The sequence below is a fragment of the Phyllostomus hastatus genome, unplaced genomic scaffold (assembly GCF_019186645.2).
Source record: "Phyllostomus hastatus isolate PE091 unplaced genomic scaffold, TTU_PhHast_1.1 phas_scaffold_78, whole genome shotgun sequence".
Lineage (NCBI taxonomy): Eukaryota > Metazoa > Chordata > Mammalia > Chiroptera > Phyllostomidae > Phyllostomus > Phyllostomus hastatus.
The window spans coordinates 78,771,455-78,791,636 of NW_025334041.1; the positions used below are offsets into that span (position 1 = coordinate 78,771,455).

General features: G+C 40.8%; 1 long non-coding RNA gene across 1 annotated transcript in view; it reads right to left on the minus strand.

The window, feature by feature from the left end:
• LOC123811068 overlaps window positions 1-17,816 on the minus strand; it is a 44,158-nt gene extending 26,342 nt beyond the window's left edge. The window contains exon 1 of the long non-coding RNA XR_006784346.1: window positions 17,734-17,816. This is a non-coding gene — a long non-coding RNA (uncharacterized LOC123811068). The remainder of the gene's footprint in view (window positions 1-17,733) is intronic.
• Between the last annotated feature and the right edge of the window lie 2,366 nt (window positions 17,817-20,182).

Here is a 20,182-nt window from a genome sequence, read left to right on the forward strand (position 1 = left end):
ACACCAATATTTTTAAAAACCTTATTGGCTAGAAATGCCAAGAAGTTTTTTTCTACTTCTTGCTATTCTAGAGATGGAGCAACAAACAGAGCCAAATGAAACATTTCAATGGACCTTTCAGTTATGAAAGTGTAAAGCCAAAATCTATATTCAAAATGGAGAAACACAACACAACGTGGAACTAAATAATCTGTCTGCATAAAAATCTAAACATTATTTCTATCATGGACCAAGTTCAAGGTGAAAGGAAAGATGGCCACTTCGACATCCATCAGATGTTGTGCATCCCTGTAGACACACATGCGGGCGACACACAAACTTGAACGAAGGTGGGGAGGGAAGCCAACCAGGCTCCAGACCCGAAGGCACTGTTAGTGGTGGAGAAACGCAAAAGCCATTTCAAATAAATTGCTCTGGAACTCTTAGCCTCAAACCACTTTCCTGATAGAAGTGCAGAGCCTGTTTCATTTATATCTGTATTAACTTTTAACCTCTGCACCATTCCAATAAAGGAAGGTTACTCACAGAGCCTAATAGTGTAAATTAATAAGGGCAAATCTGCATTACTGATAGTACCAACTGCCAGAAGTGTTAACAAGAATGCAGTTTTATTTTCTCTTGTTGTATATGTAAACAGTGAATTAATAAGTTCCAAGTAAAGTTCTTTCAGCATTACATGACACAATATGCTTAAAATATCCCTACATGTTAAAAAATGCCTAGTATACATACATGAGATAATCAAGTTATTGTTGAAGGAATCCTCAAATATCCCTGGCTACTAATTTTAGTCAGTATCTCTTTTAGGTGTGTGACCTTGAATATCGATAGAGGAATTATTTTGAACTTTTATTCCATAAGGCTCTCAAGATTTCATTATACATTCAGAATGGATACATTTGAAACTATCGATATTTTATGATATATGTAGATAGGCTGCCTTAGTGAGTCCATTGCTTTGGCCTTGGAAAGTGTTCTTGGTGTAAAAAAGCAGAGAGCCAGCAGGTGGCAGTGTTTCCCCACCTGTGAAGGATGTGCTCCTGATTCAGGAGAAGTCCCACTTGGGGTTGAAAAGTTACGGCAAAATGTTTCTTTGCACCTTGAAAGGTGGAAATCCACCATCCATGTTCTTTTCTGGACACAGCTACAGAGGGCTGGTGAAGAACCTACTCCCAGAGTCCTTTTCTTTTGGGGTTGGGGGCGGCCCTGCCAGGTCACCTGTCCTCTGGTAAGGTGTGGTACCCTTGCTGCCTCTAGGGGACAATTTGGAAAATCCTGTGGGAGACTAGTGGTCCGACGCCTGAGTCAGAGCCATGTCAGTCTAAAGTACTTTCCAGAAAAACGGCATTTTCCAGACACTCTCCGGGCAATGAAAAAGGTGATGAGGGAGCATAAGTCAGTGCTGCTCATCTTTCTTCAATGCTCTGTATGAGAAAACAGTCCCTGGATGATGGCAACAATACAAAGTCTTGAATTACTGAGCTGGAAAGAACCTTAGAGTTCACGGCCATCCTCCTCATTTCACAGAGAAACCAACTGAAGCAAACCAAAATTATTCACCCCAGACCACACAGCTGGTTATGTGGTAAAGTCGAGAATGGATTTCAGGCCTTTCTCCCACTCAGTTCCTCTTTTCCCCCTACATTTACAATGCCTTGATATTAGGTAAAGAAAAATTTTGAACAGGCAAAAGCAAGTAATGTTTTTTTGACTGGCTTTTCTCTCCCAGGCCCTGTGTTTGTTCCTTTTGTATGCATGTCGTCTTTCAATCCCCCAAACAAACTGCTAGCTGATGTTACCTTCAGGTGGCAAATTCATCACCCGAAGCTCAGAGAGGTTAAATGACCTGCCCAAGGTCATGCAGCTAGTAAGTAGGGGTCGAGATTTATGTGCAATACCTACAAAGAGAAGCCAGGGTTGGTTTTTAGGAGTCCTTAAGTACTTGGTAAGGAGGAAGCCACGAGAAGAATTAGTAGAGATCCATGGTCAAGTAGACTCAGCCTTCGTCTTTGCAAGTAGCAATCTACCTTTCATGGGATGCTTCCCAGGGTCCTGTTTTCTATATTCAGATACTGCTACAAAACTTCCTTTGGACACTAAGTACTTAATCTGAACAAATATATTCTTTATAGTGGGTGGGCTCATCAGTCACATATCAATTATTGCTTTTAAGAAGCAGTTATCAAAGAGAGAGAGAGAAGCAGTTATCTCTTCATGTGTAAAAAAATATTTTCTTCCAGTTTGACAGTAGGTGCTCACTAAGTATTTTGATGGACTAATGAGTTAAATATGTTTTTTAGCACAGCATAGTATATTTATTAAAGAAATAGTATGCACTTGAGTAACGAGTTAAATATTTAAGTAGATAGTAGAAGCTTATAAAAATAGGACACATCCCTCAAGGGAATATTAACACTATGCTCTTAGTTTCAACACTATGCAGTCCTTTCTGTTTGGAATCTCTCTAAGAACAGGGATCACTGCCACCAGCCCTCTGGAAGCAGAGAACTAGTGACCTCGTGTGCTTGGTCAGGTAGCCTGGACTTTTGGGGTCACATGGCACTGTTGGAGAGACAGAGTGACTATTAGTTTTCCTAAGCTTCAGTGCTATCATTTACGCAGTGTGTTTTGTGCATGAGGGGAATCCTGGTACGGCTTAGGTTGTGTAGGCTGCCATATACCTGGGATGAGAGGGTTCAGCTACCTACAGTGGGACTTACTGCTAACATCTCCCAAAAAGGAATTCTGTGTTGAATAGTAGCCGTCATTGAGCTCAGCTAATGCATCTTTTTTCTGAGGGAGTATTCATGTTAGGTAAAAAATAAAATAAAATAAAATGGGCCATTTGGGCTCATTTTTTTTGTGCTGAGTGACACTAAAAGGTTTTTCAGTTCCTAACCTGTGTTGAGAGTGGAATCTAGGGGATCTTCTTGCCGATGTCACATTTGAGTGCTGCATCACATTTCTGAGCATCTTGCCATAAACCTGCCTCAGTAATGGTTAATATCTCTGTCTCTCTTTTTCTGTCTCTGTCTCTGTCTTTAAATTGTGAGATGGAGTCACAGAGCTTTGTAGCTTGGTATTTTATTTCCCGAAACACCAAAATCAGAAAGGATGAGAGGGAAGAGACCATAGATTTAGAGTCAGATTCAAGTGAACTTGATACTTGCCTCTGTCATACATTAGGCGCTCGAGCTTGTGTATCATTCCAGATCTTGTTTTTATGCCCGTGAGCGAAGTGAGGATAATAACACTAGCTTCAATGAGAATGGGATGAAGTAATATTTGGAAAGTATCTAGAACACTATATGCCATTAACAGCTGCTGAATAAAAAACAATGAGTTATATCAACCAGTGGGGCAAGGACCACTTAAAAATGCTTGTGACATTGAAGAGAGAAGCAAGGCTGTAACTGTGCAAACTGGGGCCTGGCCACTTGGCACCTTTACATATAACCCAACAATTTTTGTTGAAGAAAACAGGTTTTTATTTAACAGGGTTCCTACCTTGGGGGTACCCTGTTAATAAAGACCCAATGCTTTCCTTACTCCCCAAAAGGCTACAAGCCAAAACCATGCTCAGAAGCTCCCCATATCCTTGTCTGTCCATCAGTCCTGCAAACAGATCTCCATCCTCTCTGGAATGTGCACTTGTAGGCTTCAGAGTTGCCATCCTCTTGCAGCTGCTCTCTCCTTTAGGACCTGGGGTATATTGTTCTCAGCTTCCATGTAGTGGATCAGAAAACCATGTGCAGTGTTACACTGTCCCAGCCCAGGACCCTACCTCCAGGAGTGGGGTCCCATCCTCTGCAAGGTCTAAGCCCATGATGGGCCCTGCATTTCCTGGTCCCACGAGCATTCCTGTTCATTCAGGTAGCAGGGCCAGAAGCCCATATGTCCAAATGCCAAAAGCCCAGAGAGAAAGAGCTTGAACCAACCTGTAAAGTCCGTACCAAGAGTCCCCATACCAAGACAGTGACTTCTCAGTAAGTTCTTCAGAGAAGCAGAAGTCTGCAGCTAAGCTTTCCTGTTCACAGTTCAGCTCCAGGCATCTCTCATGTGTCTTTGTTTGGCCAGACAAGCTCCTGTACCACCACCAGCTCTGTCTCTGTCTTCCCCAGGCAGACTTCCTCCTCTCCTCATGGCTTCCCTCCTGACCTTCAGCCTACTCTAATTTAAATGCTTGACTCAGAACTTCCAATGTGACTGCATATCTGGCTCTTCCTATGGTATGTTAGGGTCTGCCATTTTTGCCACCTCCCCAGTGTCTTTGACCCTCTTTTGGCTGCCATCTTTAGTTAGGGCAAGAGTCCCCAGTGATGCATGGGCATCTGCCTCCTTGCTATGACAGAAGTCACTGCACATTCTCACAGTCATGTCATACACAATTCTGCACATTCTGAGATCTTTCTTCCAGGAAGGAGCAGCTGTTAACCTTGCCTTTGTTATGAATGTGTCTTAAATTCTGTACTTTCTGTTCTGTGAACACCCTTCCTGCCCCAAATCCTGCCTGAAGACAGGATTGTGAGGGTTGTCCCTCTGTTATCAGGAGACCCATGCTCTGTACCCCGTGACAAAGACTTGGTTTTAAATGTGAGCCATTCACTCCTTTGCTTATCATTTACTCATTTGCTAACTCTCAACAGTATTTTACTAGATCTGAACTAGGTAGAGTTATTTTTTTACTTTTAAAATAAACTTTATTGAGACATAATTTCACACATTAAAATAAACCTATTTGAAAATTAAGATAAGAGCAGAGATTAAATTACATAAAGACTAGAAAAACAATAGGGAAAATCAATAAGATCAATACTTGGCTCTTTGAAAAGATGAGTAAAATTAGCAGAATTGTAGCTAGATTAACTAAGAAAAAAAAGGAGACTCAACTAAAATCAGAAATGAAAGAAAAACCTGGATGGTGTGGCTCAGTGGATTGAGCACTGGCCTGAGAACCAAAGGGTCACTAGTTCGATTCCCAGGCAGGGCACATGCCTGGGTTACAGGCCAGGTCTCCAGTAGGGGGTGCGCAAGAGGCAACCACACATTGATGTTTCCCTCCCTTTCTTTCTCCCTCCCTTTCCCTCTCTCTCTAAAAATAAATAAAATATTTAAAAATGAAATGAAAGAAAAAATGTTACTATTAAATTTATAGACATAAAAAACCTTGTAAGAGAGTACTGTGAACAATTGTACATCAACAAATTGGATAACCTAGATGAATGGGCAATTTATTTTTATCTTAATTTATTTTTTATTTATAGTTTACATTCAATATTATTTTATATTAGTTTCAGGTATATAGTATAGTGGTTAGACAATCATATACTTTACTTAGTGTTCTCCATGATATTTCCAGTACCTATCTGGCACCAAACATAGTTATTACAATATTATTGACTATATTTTTATGACTATTTAGTAACTACCAATCTGCATTTCTCAATCCCTTCACTTTCTACACCCAATCCCCCAACCACCTCTCCCCTTTGGCAACCATTAGCCTGTTCCCTGCAGCTATGAGTCTGTTTTTGTTTTGTTTGTTCATTCTTATTGTTCTTTAAATTCCACAGATAATTAAAATTATATGGCGTTTGTCTTTCTCTAACTGACTTATTTCACTTAGCATACTACCTTCTTAAATGGTAAGATTTTCCTTTTTTTGTGTGGCTAATATTTTGTTGTATATATGTACCACATTTTTTATGCACTTGTCTATTGATGGGCCCTTAGCTTGCTTCCATAGCTTGGCTGTTGTAAATATTGCTGCAATAAAATAAAGGTTCATATATTCTTTTGAATTAGTGTTTTGGGTTTCTTCAGATGTATAACCAGAAGCGTAATCTCTGGGTCATAAGGCAGTTATTTTTTGAGTTATCGCCATACTGTTTTCCACAGTGGTTGCACCAATCTGCAATCCTTTGAACAGCTCTTGAGCGTTCCATTTTCTTCACATCCTCCCCAACACTTGTTGTTTGTTGATTTATTGATGATACTCATTTTGACAGATGTGAAGTGATATCTCACTGTGGCTTTAATTTGCTTTTCTCTGATGATTAGTGACATGAAGCATCTTCTCACATCTATTGGCCATCTGTATGTCCTCTTTGGAGAAGTGTCTATTTAGGTCCTTTATCTGTTTTTAATTGGATTGTTTGTTTTTTAGGTGTTGAGTTGTATGAGTTCTTTATAAATTTTGGATATTAACCCCTTATCAGATGTATCATTAGCAAATATGTTTTTTTATTCAGTAGGTTGTTTTATCATTTTGCTGATGGTTTCCTCTGAGGTATAAAAACTTTTTAGTTTGATGAAGTTCCATTAGTTTATTCTGTCTTTTGTTTCCCTTATCCAAGGAGATATATAAGAAAAAAATGTTACTTAAAATGGAAGTAGACAAATTCTTGAGAAATGCAATCTATTGAGACTGAATATGAAGAAACAGAAAAGTCTGAATCAACCTAAAACTAGTAAGGAGAATTGAATCAGTCATTCAGAACCTCCCAGCAAAAGAAAGCCCAGGACAAAATGACTTCACTGACCAATTGTACCAAATATTAAAAAAAAATCAATCCCTCTTAAACTTTTCCAACAATTGAAGAGGAAGGAACACTTCTGAAATTATTCCATAAAGCTATCAGCACCCTAATACCAAAGCTGAACTAAGACACTATAATTAAAGCAAACTACAGGCCAATATCTTTTATAAATAGTGATGCAAAAGAATCTCCAAGAAAATACCAGCAAATTGAATTCAATACCATATTAAAAGGATTATATACTTTAACCAAATAGAATTTATTCCTGGGGTTCAAAAATGGTTCAACCAATAAAAATCAATATTATATACTATGTTAACAAAAAGAAAAAGGAGAAAACTCTGTAGGATCATCTAAATTGATACAGATAAGCCATTTGACAAAATTCAATGCTCTTTCATGATAAACTAATGGTAAAACTAGGAATAGAATGAAAGTATCTCAACATATTAAAAATTACAATAAAAAACTATATATAGAAACCAATAGTCAACATTATACTTAATAATGAAAGACTGAAATCTTTTTCCCTAAGAAACAATGCAAGGATGTCGGACTTAGACATTTTATTCAACATAGTACTAGAAGTCCTAACCAGAGCAATTGGGCAAGAAAAAAAATAAATAAAAGACATCAAAATTAGAAAGAAAGAGGTAAAATTATTTCTGTTTACAAATGATATGATATTATATGTAGAAAACTATAAAAATTTTACATAAAAGCTGTTAAAACTAATAAATGAGTTCATCAATGTTACTTATTACAAGGATATAGTATTCAAGGCAGTTAGGTTCTGGCATAAAGACAGACATATTGACCAAAGGAATAAAATCGAAAGCACAGAAATGAACCCTTGAATATAAGGTCAACTGATTTTTAAAAAGTGTACTAAGACAATATAATGAAGAAAGAACAATATTTTCAACTAATGATGTTGGGTGAATTCAGTATCCACATGCAGAAAAAGGAAGCTGGACCCTTACCTTACATCTTAAACAAAAATTAACGTAAAATGGATCAAGGCCTCACCATAAGACCTAAAATTATGAAATTCTTTTGCCTTGGCTGGTGTGGCTCAGTGGATTGAGTCCAGCCTATAGACAAAAAAGTCACTGGTTTGATTCCCAGTCAAGGCACATGCCTAGGTTGCAGGCCAGGTCCCCAGTAGAGGGTGCACAAGAGGCAACCACACATTGATGTTTCTCTCCCTCTCTTTCTTCCACTCTTCTCCTCTCTCTAAAAATAAATAAATAAATCTTTTTTAAAATAAAGAAAATTCTTAGAAGAAAACAGGAGAAAAACTTTTTGTCATTGCATTTAATAACAATTTATTAGATATAATATCAAAAAAACACAGTAAACTAAAGAAAAAAGACAGACAAATTTGACTTCATCAAAATTAAATACTTTTATGCAACAAAAGACACAATCATCAGAATGGAAAAGCAACAAATGGAATAAAGAAAAATATTTTCAAATCATACTTATAAAGGATTAATGTTAAGAATGTATGAAGAACTTTTCTAACTCAATAACAGCAACAAATAGAAAACAACCCAATTAAAAAATAAGCAAAGTGCTTGAACAGACATTTCTCCAAAGAAGATATACAAAATAGCCAATAAGCATGAAAAATGCTAATTGTTAGTGAAATACAAATTAAAACCATAATAAGATATTACCTAATACCCATGAGAACAGAAGTTATCAAGAAACAAGACAAAACAAAAACAGAAAAATCAAGTGTTGTCAAAGATGTGGAAAAATAAGAACACTTATCCATTGCCATGGTGAAGCCACTGTAGAAAATGGTGTGGCAATTACTTAAAAATGTAAAATATAGAATTACCATATAATTTAATAATTCCACTTCTGAGTGTTCACTCACAAGAAATGAACTTTGGTATTCAAACAAGTGTTTGCACACCCATTTTCACAGCAGTTTTATTTACAATGGCCAAAGGTAGAAGCAACCCATGTTTTCCTCTACAGACGAACCGGTAAGCAAAATTTACTGTGCATATATTCTAATATCTACTATATGTATAGCTTTTAGTATGCTTTAATGTATAACATATATATTAGGCTATTATGCAACTTAAAAATAAGAAAATTCTGAATCATGCTACAAAATGGAAGGAACTTGAAGACATGCTAAGTAAAATAAGTCAATCACAAAAGAACAAATATTGTATGATTACACTTACATGAGATATCAAAGGTCTCAAAATCATAAGGACAGAAAGCAGAATGGTGCTTTCCAGGGACTGAGAGCTGTAGGGAAAGGGAAGATATTCTTTAATGGTGTGGGGATAAAAATATTAATACTTTTCCTCTCACCTTCTAAGTTCTTCTGGCTGGGCCAATAGCCAAATTATCATAGGCAGATTAATAGGAGAAAATAAAAGTTTAATACATGCATGGGGGATTCACAGAAACATGATAAGTTTATGAAAATTACAAAGACAATGAGAAAACACTGGGTGTATAAGACATTCTGAACAATGGAGAAAAGGGTGGGAATGGGTGTTTATTATATCTCAGAAGTGAGAATGGGCAATTTACAGGTAGTCAAGGAAGAGCTGAACACACATGGCAAGAAGATCCTTGCTAGGCGATGACCAGAAACAGTGGACCCAGAGGGTGTCTGGCTAGCAGGCACCTGTGTAAAGCCCTGTTATTTATCACACTGAATTTAATTGAGGATAAGGGAACTTTATAAGAGCTCCTTCTTGAGGCAGATTTCTCTGTCTGAATTCTTGTGAGGGAAAGAGGGGAAAGTCAAAGTATTTTTTGAACTTTTTGTTTCTTAACAAATAGCTTAAAATCAATATCCTTCAAAGCAGCCTCAGAGTGGCAGCATTGTGGTTCCTTCTGTTGCGTGGGTCCCCGGCCAGCAGTGACCATGGAACGCTGTGGATGGCTCATCGAAAAACACACGAGAAAAAACATGCACAGAGATAGACCAGTTTCTGTGGAGAAGTAGGGACGAAATGGCCACCCCCCCTAGTGGGGAGCGTACTGATTTACCATCCATACCTGCTTTTATTGGGCTCATTTTGCATAATAATTCAGGTGAAGTACAGTACTCATTAGGGGGAAGTAAGGAACCATAGAAAACAAGGAACTCTGCCGGTCTATTGAGTCGGGGTTAAAGAGCTGTAAGACTTTGAGGAACAAACTAACTTCCTCCTTGGACCCCTCTCATTCAACTGAGAGCATTCTAAACAAAGAAAGTTTCACAGTAATTTACATATTCTTTCTTAGGCCTGATCACCCGGGGAATCTGCCCTTTTCAGCACAGAACTGCACCCCTCTGTCATTGTTTTAGGCTTAGGTGGAGCACGGGAACTAAGGCAACCAAAAGATAAGGGGATTTTCTCCCAGATGATGAGAACTCAGGCTTTGTCAAAGCCGAGGAGCGAGGGTCCATCACCCCCTTTTGCTGCAGCCCCACAAGTCCTTCTTTTGGGCGGCCTCCCAAAGTGATCATGCCTGTCTTAGGTCGTTCCCCCCTTGGGGAATCTTACCCGTCTTTGGCTAACCGACCAAGCTTTTTGGGGTTCAGTCATGAATAAAGCAGCAGAAGCAGCATTCCTGCCAGGGAGGTAAGCTTTTGTCTCCTTGCTGGCTTATGGTTCCAAGGGGGTTCCCTTAGCCTTAGCCTGGGCGGGGGTTTCAGCTTCTGGTACCAGTCAGGGCGGTTCCCAACATCCTTCAATGATAAACAGCCTTAGTTGTGGAAGGTGAAGGGTATTGCAGATGGTGGTGATGATGGTTGTACAACAGTGTGAATGCTCTTAAACACCACAAAACTGTATTCTTACAAATAATTAAAATGGTAAGCTCTATGTCATGTATTTTTAAAATCTTCACCCAAGGATATGCTGATTGCTTGAGAGAGAGAGAGAGAGAGAGAGAGAGAGAGAGAGAGAGAGAGAGAGAGAGAGAGAGAGAGAGAGAGGGAGAGAGAGAGAGAGAGAGAGAGAGAGAGAGAGAGAGAGAGAGAGAGAGAGAGAGAGAGAGAGAGAGAGAGGGAGAGAGAGAGAGGGAGAGAGGGAGAGAGAGAGAGAGAGAGAGAAAGAGAAATATGATCAGTTGTCTCTTGAATGTGCCCTGACCAGGGATGAACCTAGATAGGTATGTGCCCTGACTGGGAACTGAACCTGTTACAGGGTGCAGCCAAGAGGGGGGACCCCAAATGGGCATTTGAAATGGGGTCCAGAACTTAAGGTGTCCAGGAGATTTTAAGATGTCTCCATCCCCCCCACCCAGGGTGTGGGTTGGGGGAAGGGACAAATGGAGCAGGGCCATTGAGAGCTGTTTTGCATAGCAACAGCCTTGCAGCTACCCTCTGGCATGGTCATTTAACATATCTATAGCCTTTGGCTGGTCGCTTAGATATGTTAAATAGCTGTGATCATCTCTGAGCCGGGGGAATGGAAGTAACTTCCCCACCAACACGTGACGGGGGCAGATCCCCCAAGCTACAGCGCCTGCGTGGGAGCTCGGAGAAGATTGGCTCCAGGACTTGGGGCCACACCTGCCCAGACTCATGATGGCAGCCCAGTAAAGCTGGAAGGATACGAGTTCCGGCATGTGAAGCCGAGTGTGGGAGGAGTCGGAAATGAGGCTGCAGAGGAAGATTGGCCGCGGGGATTTAAAACCCAGACTTGGTGGCCATTAGGAAAGAGAACCACGCAGCTTTGGCAGAGTGGGGACTCTCCCCTTCCCGCAGCCCTGAGGAGGAGAACCACACGGCTTTGGCAGAGGGAGGACTCTCCCTTCCCGCAGCCATAGGAAAGAGAACTACGCAGCTTTGACGGAGTGGAGACTCCTGCATCCCAGAGAGAACCGTGCTGCTTTAGGAGAGAGAAACACGCGGCTTTGGCAGAGTGGGGACTCTCCCCTTCCCGCGGCCCTGAGAGAGAGAACCACGAGGCCTGGACAGAGTGGGGACCCCCACAGCTTTAGAAGGGGGAACCACCACCTGGTTTTAGCAGAGATCCCGGCTACTCAGCGGAGGGTGCCGGGAACCCAGGGAGGTCTCCCAGTCGGATGGAGGATTAACTGGGAAGAACCAGAGGACTGTCTGAGCCATGGACTTCGTTTTCCTTTCCTGAGTTACGGTACTCTGGACTGGGCAAAGGGAGAAGGAAGGAAGGACTGTGACTGTGTTTGTGGGTGTTTTAAGGGACTTTGGGATCTTTGATAAAGACATTAGGTCACTACTTTAAGTCTGTATAGCATTAAATAAACATTTCCTTTCCTTTTCACGAATCTCTGGCATTGAGAGATGTCTTTCCTCTGGCGGCGGACATAACGGACCCGGGGCCTTTTAAATAATAGTATATTGTCCCAGGCCCCCCTTGTTCTGTTCTGTAACAAACCCACAACCTTTTTGGCGTATGGGACAATGCTCCAACCAACTAAGCCACCTGACTAGGTCTATGTTATATATTTTTAGCCACAATTTAAAGTGTGTGTTTGCAAGCATAAACAACTACTTAAGCATAACTTTGACTAATAAACTAAATTTTTAAAAGTACACCTTTTCTATGTGACCTGTTTGATTAGTTTGACAAATACATACATCTGTATAACCATCACCCAACCATGTAACCACTACTCCAGTCAAGAAAGAGAACATTTCTGTTACCCTAAATATTTCCCCTTTGCTTTTTTGTAGTCAATCTAATCCTTACCGTGAGCCTCCAGTACTGATCTTCTTACTGGTCTTCTTTTAAGTCACTGTAGGTTAATTTTGCATGTTCCAGAAACTCCCATAAGTGGAATCATAGCATAGGTATTCAGTTGCATCTGTCTTCTCTCATTTGGCTTAATATTTTGACTATCATTCATGTTCTGCATATTGTAATTCGTTCTATTTTTATTGCTGAATAATGTTCCAATATAGGAATACAGCTCCATTTATACCTGTTCACCTGTTGATAAAGTTTTTTTTATTATCTCCAGTTTTTTACTATTATGAATAAAGTATTCAAGTATTTGTGTTGATCTATATTTTCATTACTCTTGGGTAAATGCCTTGAAAAGAGATTGCTGAATCATATGTTAAGTGTATATTTAACTTTACAAGAAACTGCTAAACAATTTTTCAAAGTGTTTGTAGTAATTTACATGTCCATCTTTTATGAGAAGGTACAACATATGAGAGTTCTGATTGCATCACATCTTTGCCAACACTTGATGTTAATAGCGTTTTATAAACAAATCCATTTTGGTGAGGTTGTAGAGGTCTCTCAGTGTGCTGGTCAGCATGTAGAACAACAGGAACTCCCACTCACTGCTTGTGGAAATACAGACTGGTACAGATGCTCTGGAAGACAGTTGGCAGTTTCTTACAAAACTAAGCACACTCTTAGCATAGGATCCAGAAATTGCACTCCCTGGTATTTACTCCAAGGATTGTAAAATGCATGTCCACAGAAACCTGCATGTGGATGTTTATAGCAGCTTAATTCATAATTGCCAAAACTTGAAAGCAACCAAGATGTCCTTCAGTAGGCAAGTGAATAAATAGACTGTGACACATCCAGATAGTAGAATATTATTCAGTGCTGAAAAGAAATGATCAAGCCATGAAAGGATATGGAAGAACCTTAAATACATATTGTTAAATAAAAAAGCCAGTATGAAAATCTATGTAGGGTATAAGTCTAACTATATGACATTTTGGAAAAGGTAAAAGTATGGAAACAGTAGAAGATCAGCAGTTGCTGGAGGTTGTTGGGGGAAGATGAATATGCAGAAGAGCATAGAGGGTGTTTAGGGTGGTGAAATACTCCATAAGAAACCTTAAGGATATGCATAGTTATAATATATTTCTCCAAACCCATAAAGTGCACAACTCCAAGAGTGAACCACAATGTCAACTCTAGACTTTGGGTGATAATGATGCATTAATGTAGGTTCCACAGTTTCATCAAATGTACCACTCTGCTGGGGGATGTTGATAGTGGGTAAAGCTAAGCACATCTGGTGGCAGAGAGTTTATGGGAAATCTCTGTTCCTTGCTCTGAATTTTGTTGTGAACCCAAAACTGCTCTAAAAAAATGAGTCTTAATTTAAGAACAAAGAACCTGGTGTTTGGTGAGAGGGACTAAATCAGAATTGGAAGGGATGTGATGAGCTTGTCCACATGGCAGTCTGAAGACATAGACCATGCATGGGCAGGAGACTGAGGGATGGTGAGTTGCAATAGATGACAGGGATAGGGCACTTTTCAGAGCCCTGTTCTATACCTGGTACCAAGGATGTAGAGATGTGGATTTCAACTTACTCCAGGACAAGAAGTTTGTTGCTATTTACCATCCCAATAAAGTACCAGATAACACTGCAAGAAAAGACTAATTAAAAAAGATGGTATGAGACCCAATTTTAAAAAGTACACCGTCCTTGGCAGGTTAGTTTTCTATTATCACTACTGTTATTTCATGCTATCTTATCCAGACACAACCTCTAAATTTTCAATGAGGAACTATTTCTCACTCTAGATAGGAATGTAGCCTTCTTACCCTAAACTTGTCCTTTGTTCAGAGTTATTTTGCCTCTGAGCAAACATAAATATCTAATCAGTGGCTTTGAGAGCTGGTGAATTCACTGTTGAAACCAGTCAGTTCCAAATGAACATTTCTGATTGCCTCAAACATCACTAGTCCTGGTGTCCTTTTGGACCTGGTGTCAACATTTTTCTTTGCAAAAGAGAATCCCTGGCAGAAGAGCTAGAAATAAGTTCAAGGTCTGAAATAGAGTTCACTCTTTGAAATTGAAAACTGAAGAAAGAAATTCCATGACTTGGCCCAAGCCCCAAGTTTGATCTATACAAGAACCAAAGCCTTCAGACTTCCAGAGTCTTTAATTATATGGCTCTGTGTCTACAAGGGGTGGCTAGTAAGCCAAATTAATAATTTAATGTACATTTTTTAGAAGGATTTAAATGCATTTGGCTAGGTTTGTGGATGAAGTCTCAGTAGTTAGTTTATTAAGCCAGGGATATTTCAGATGCATAATAAACCTTTCAAGGTCAAGAGTGATTTTGGTTTAGATTACAGAAACTGTTTTGCCTATCTTACCATTGAATTCATTTTGAATCCCAAACGGTGTCCTGTGGCTGCTATTTAAGAGGCATTTTGTGTGGTGGAGTCCAGTTTTAGGTGTGAGCACAGCTGTGGAAAAGCCAGGATGATGCACGGCTCTGCTGAGAATGACCTTGACCTCATTTTTCCCACAATGGCTGAGACTCACCTTCTCTTTGCCACAGTGTCAGTTTTCATTACCTTGACATCTCTCACGCTTTGATGTGTGATATGAAATGGTAGCCTTTGGCAATAGATGGGGAAATGAGGCTTCACAGGGACATGGAGCGCTTGCCAAAGGAAAGGTATGGAGAATGGATGCGACAAGGTTATTCAGATTGCTTTCTTAAGGCATTTTAGTTCAGCTGTGTATGATGATGCCAGTTTCTGCTTTGGTTTGTTTGTTATAGAGGTAACTATATATCAACTATGTATTCCTTTGTGAAATTTTCATGGATGTTTTTGCCATCTTGTCTATCTTTGGGAAGTACTGTCTGGTAGAGAAAACAAACTAACCAGTCATGTAGGAAAGCCTCATGAACACCGGGAATTTCCATTTCAATTGCTGAGACCTCAAAATTAAAATGGTGACCTTTTTTTTTTCCCATATTGCTATTGCTGATTCTCTTTTTACAGGTTTAAATATTTTGTTATTACTTAGTGAGAGTCTTTATGAATTAAAGAACACCTTAGTCTTTTTTTGTCTATAGAAAAATAACAACTAGCAGTAATAGAAATATCCAGATGGCACTGGCTTATTTTTTTTCCTTAAGATGTAATGATAAGAACATGGGACTGAAACATAGAAGGTATCACCAGAAACTTAACCTAGACTTCTAAAAGAACATGTGAACCCAGGTATGCTTTGGGATAAGATTCCTATACAGTGGGATCTGGTCTGCTGTCTGGGCTTTGGCAGTAAGCTCTCTTAGGCAGGTGGGCAAGGACAGCATGATTCCAAACGACGGATCTGTTGGTGTCAGGATTCTGCTCAGCCAGGGGCTGGAAGAACAGTGTGTGCATGAGCATGTCCACGTGCTTGTGGGTGTGTGTGTGTGTGTTTGCATAAAGTATGGCTTCTGTCCTTGTATTAGTTTTCTATCACTGTATAACAAATTACTTCTGCCTGGCCAGCAGGAGATTATCTCTGATGCTTCATTTCTTTTTCAAGGCCTCATCTGTCTAACCAGTTCAGGTCCACCCAGGATAACCTCCTTCTCAATGATCTCAAATCTAATTGATTAAAGCTATCATTACATCTGCAAAGTCTTTCACCTTTACCATATTCTACTAGCCACAAACAAATTACAGGTTCTAATCAGCAATCAAGGGTGTGACACTATGGGGCAAAGATCTTGGGAGCAATCACACAATGCTGCTTCTCCCAGTCCCCAGCCACTCTACCTAATCTATTGTCATAAGGACCATTGGTGGCTGTTGGGAACCGCCCTGACTGGTATCAGAAGCTGAAACCCCCGCCTAAGCTAAGGCTAAGGGAACGCCCTTGGAACTGTAAGCCGGCAAGGAGATAAAAGCTTATCTCCCTGGCAGGAATGCTGCTTCTGCTGCTGAACCCCAAAAAGCTTGGTCGGTTAGCCAAAGACGGGTAAGATTCCCCACGGGAGGGAACAACCCAAGCCAGGCACGATCACTTTGGGAGGCCCCCCAAAAGAAGGACTTGGGGGGCTGCAGCAAAAGGGAGTGATGGACCCTCACTCCTCGGCTTTGACAAAGTCTGAGTTCTCAGCGTCCGGAAGAAAATCTCCTTATCTCTCGGTGGCCTTAGTTCCCGTGCTCCACCTAAGCCTGAAACAATGACAGGGTAGTACAGCTCGGTACTGGGAAGTGCGGATTTCCCGGGGTGATCAGGCCTAAGAAAGAACATGTAAATTACTGTGAAACCTTCTTTGTTTGGAATGCTCTCAGTTGAATGAGAAGGGTCTTAGGAGGAAGCTAGTTTGTTCCTCAGCCTTACAGCTCTTTGACCCCCCAACTCAATAGACGGGCAGAGTTCTTTGTTTTCTATAGTTCCTTACTTCCCCTGGTGAGTGCTGTACTTTACCTGAATTATTATGCAGGATGAGCCTAATAAAAGCAGGTATGGACGGTAAATCAGCGTGCTCCCCACTAGGGGGGGTGGCCATTCTGTCCCTACTTCCCCACAGAAACTAGTCTGTCTCTGTGCATGTTGTTATTTCTCGCGTGTTTATCGTCGAGCCATCCACAGCGTTCCGTGATCACTGCTGGCCGGTGACCCACGCGCAACAGGTGGCCTCCTAATTGCCATGGCCAGCAGCCCTTTCTCAGCCCTTACTCTCTCTGGCACCAAGTGTTGCTAGCCACTTTCTTCATCCTTCTCAGGGTTTTCTGATGTTGCCCTCTCTCTCTGTTTCCCTACCGGAGAGGCAGTGTAGGATCAGATAAAGCATATTTGTGGTCAAAGAGAACCAAGTCTCAGTCCCAGCTCTGTCTGTTATCAGGAATAATCCACCAGTATCAATAGCTTGCACCTGCTTCTTGAATGAGGCCGGCAGGAATTGGAAAATGCAGAGGAACTTCTCTGCTTCCCTATTTCACTCCCCTTTGTTATTCAGTGCCTTCCATGAGCAGAACTGAAACAGAATCCAGTGGTTTCCAGCAAGAGAATCTGAGAAATACAGACTGCAAGCACCAGCCCCAGCATTCCAGAGCAGCATGAGTGGTCATGAACTGGAGTGACAAAAGGTAAATAATGAGCACAGGCATTTACCTGTTGTAAGTAATAGTGACAGTTGAGCAAATACATCTATGACCTTGTTAACTCCAATCTGGGATAACAAACATTCCCTGTGGGTACAACTCAGCTTTGTGTCACAAATATAGAATGCTCTTTTGCCTTAAAGTTCCTCTCTCATGCCTTAGACCTGTTTGACCAGCTAACAGTAGCTTTCCACTTCACCTCTGTATGATTTCAACATGGAGACTGAGGTTTCCTGGGTCTCCCCTTAGAGAGTTTTTAGAATCATTTAAATCCCTCACTGAACACGGTTTCTGAGCTCCACTGTTCGGGACTACTCACTGCCACTGTGATCATCTTCCCTCCCACCCATCCTCACCTGGTACTTTGAATCTCAGCAGTCTGGCATGCCACAGGCGTCGCAGGAGGGATGGCAGGAGCAGCAGAATTGGTTTGGACACAGTTGCCCTAGGAGAGACTGCTCATGACCCTGCCCCCTCCCGGGTGGCCTAATGCTAGTCTGACCCACTTTAAACCACCAACGCTGGAAGAGACTGGCCTCCTGTGGGTTAATCTGCTCATACATTAATCTGCTCCTTTTCGTTGTGCCTCTTATCTCTCTGGGTTATTGTAAAGGTGCAGAGATTAATTAACCTTGAAAGCTTCATTACATAATTTTAGTCATCAGCAAACCTTGGGAAAACCTAAAAAGTGAAGGTACTAAATCATTTTAATTGGAAATTTAACTGAGTGTCTTTGTAAAATATTTTATTGCTCATCTTCGGAACAGACAGCTGCCTCAATGTGTCCTCAGACGCTGGAGTTCGTGGCTGGGTGCTCCTTAGGAGATTTTGTTCTTGTCTTGATGTGAGAAGGTGGGATGCGTCTGAAGCAACAGGTGTCCTTCACAACAGGCAGGCCCTGCTTTAAGGAACATTAGTGTTACCGGAGGAAACATGCTCTTCTGCAGGGTCGTGGAAAAAGGATTTCAGAGATACTCACACTGGAGCTGTTTTAAGCGATAGTGGCCAGATTTATTAAAGCAGAGAAAAGTAGTGCACTCTCACAGAGGAGGAGTGGGCAAGATCGAGGCCAGCAGCTGCCCTGAGGTCTTTGTTGAGCTTCCTTATATTCCCTTGGGTTTAGAAAAGAGGAGGCTTTCTTTCTAACTGTCCCAGATTTTTTTTCTGACTTTTCCCAGGCTGTACTTGTGCCCTCCCCCTATCCAGTCTCTTTCCTGGATTTTCCAGGGCCAGTGCCTTTCCCATGTCTGATCTTTCCCCCAGATTTTCCCAGGTTTTGCCCTCCCTCTTTTATGGTCACTATTTGGGTTCCAGCAGCACATACCCTTAGTCTGGAAAAGCTGTCCTTACGGCACAGTTGGATGTTTTGCTCTGTTTGGTGGAAGGATGTCTGTTACTTCCTGCATGGGATGGCTGTAAAGCTGTTTTTTTTTCCTATTTAATCAGGCTTATTCAGATATCTGGTTCCATTCTCCCCTTTTGTTAATATCTAATTGCCTACTCTAACACCAGCACCTGAAAGCCAGATTGTGCAAATTATATTACAAAAAGAATCTAGTTTTAAAGATTGAGATTCTAAAATAATGCATATATTTTTGTTTTTATTGGATAATCTGCTTGGTGAGGATATATTTTTCTCTGTTACTCCAGGGACATGCACACTGGGCTCCAGGAAATCCTGCCACACCTGGGGCAAGCAGAACAACACGTGCAGTTGGAGACTGAGTGTTCTCTCAGCTGCATGGGAGCATTGCCCTCTGGTCAGCGCAAGTGACCTTCTCCTCCCCGCCTTGCTCTGCACTTTATCAAAGGTAAAGTAGGGAAGGGATCACCTCTGAGGCTCCATTGCATGTTCAGAGGGAGATACTGCTGGTGCCTTGACAAAGTGAAAATGAAAGAAAAGTAAAATATTTTATAAACAGAATTTAAAAAGTAAACTAGCCTTAACACAAACTCAATGGTTGTTTTTCATTTGATATTTACCCTTTCCCAGAAATGTATTGGATCTAGGTAACCAAATCCTTCTGACTCCCTTGAGGGGTGAGAAATAAGCCTCTGTGAGCTGGGCTCTTAGAAGCAGCCTGAGCCCCACCCCTCCCTCCACCAGCCATCATCACCCCAGATTCATGAGGTTTCATATAAATGGCTAACAATTAGAGGGGAGGGGCAGTTAAAGAATCCACATTGTCCTCTGTGTATTGTTCTGAATTGTTCTGTGTGCGTCTGGTTCTTTCTGTTGCCTGCTGCCAAGGTTTCTCCTCTAGACTCTGCAGAGGCTGTGAGGGCAGGGGACACATAACTACAACAAAAGCCCAAGTTCTGTCTTTAGCTTGTGTGTTTGCTTCCCATTTCTGAGTGATCCTGGGCTTGCTTTTCCTCCCATTTCAGTCTCTGAGACTGTGTGTGGATACACGTGCATCTGAGCCTCAGTTTGTCTCTATCTATCTGAGTGATAGTCATATGGACTGATTCACATTATTTTTTAAATAATAGGCATTCATAATCAGATATAGACTTTGGAGTTGCACTTTATGGTTTGTTGTGTTTTATGTACTAAGAAAACCATTTGAAATGTATTTTTTGAGGAAAAGTTGTAATACCTTTAAAAAGGAACTACACTTGTATTAATGTTGACAGTATTTCCCTCTCTGTACAACTTTTTCTATCATATCCTTAAAAATGACATTATTGTCAATGCCAATTATGCAAAAAAAGAAATTCCTATCCTTTTTGAAAGTTGAATGACTCATAAAAGTATTTAAGATACCAATGCCCAGAGAAAACCACACACCATGAATTATGAGC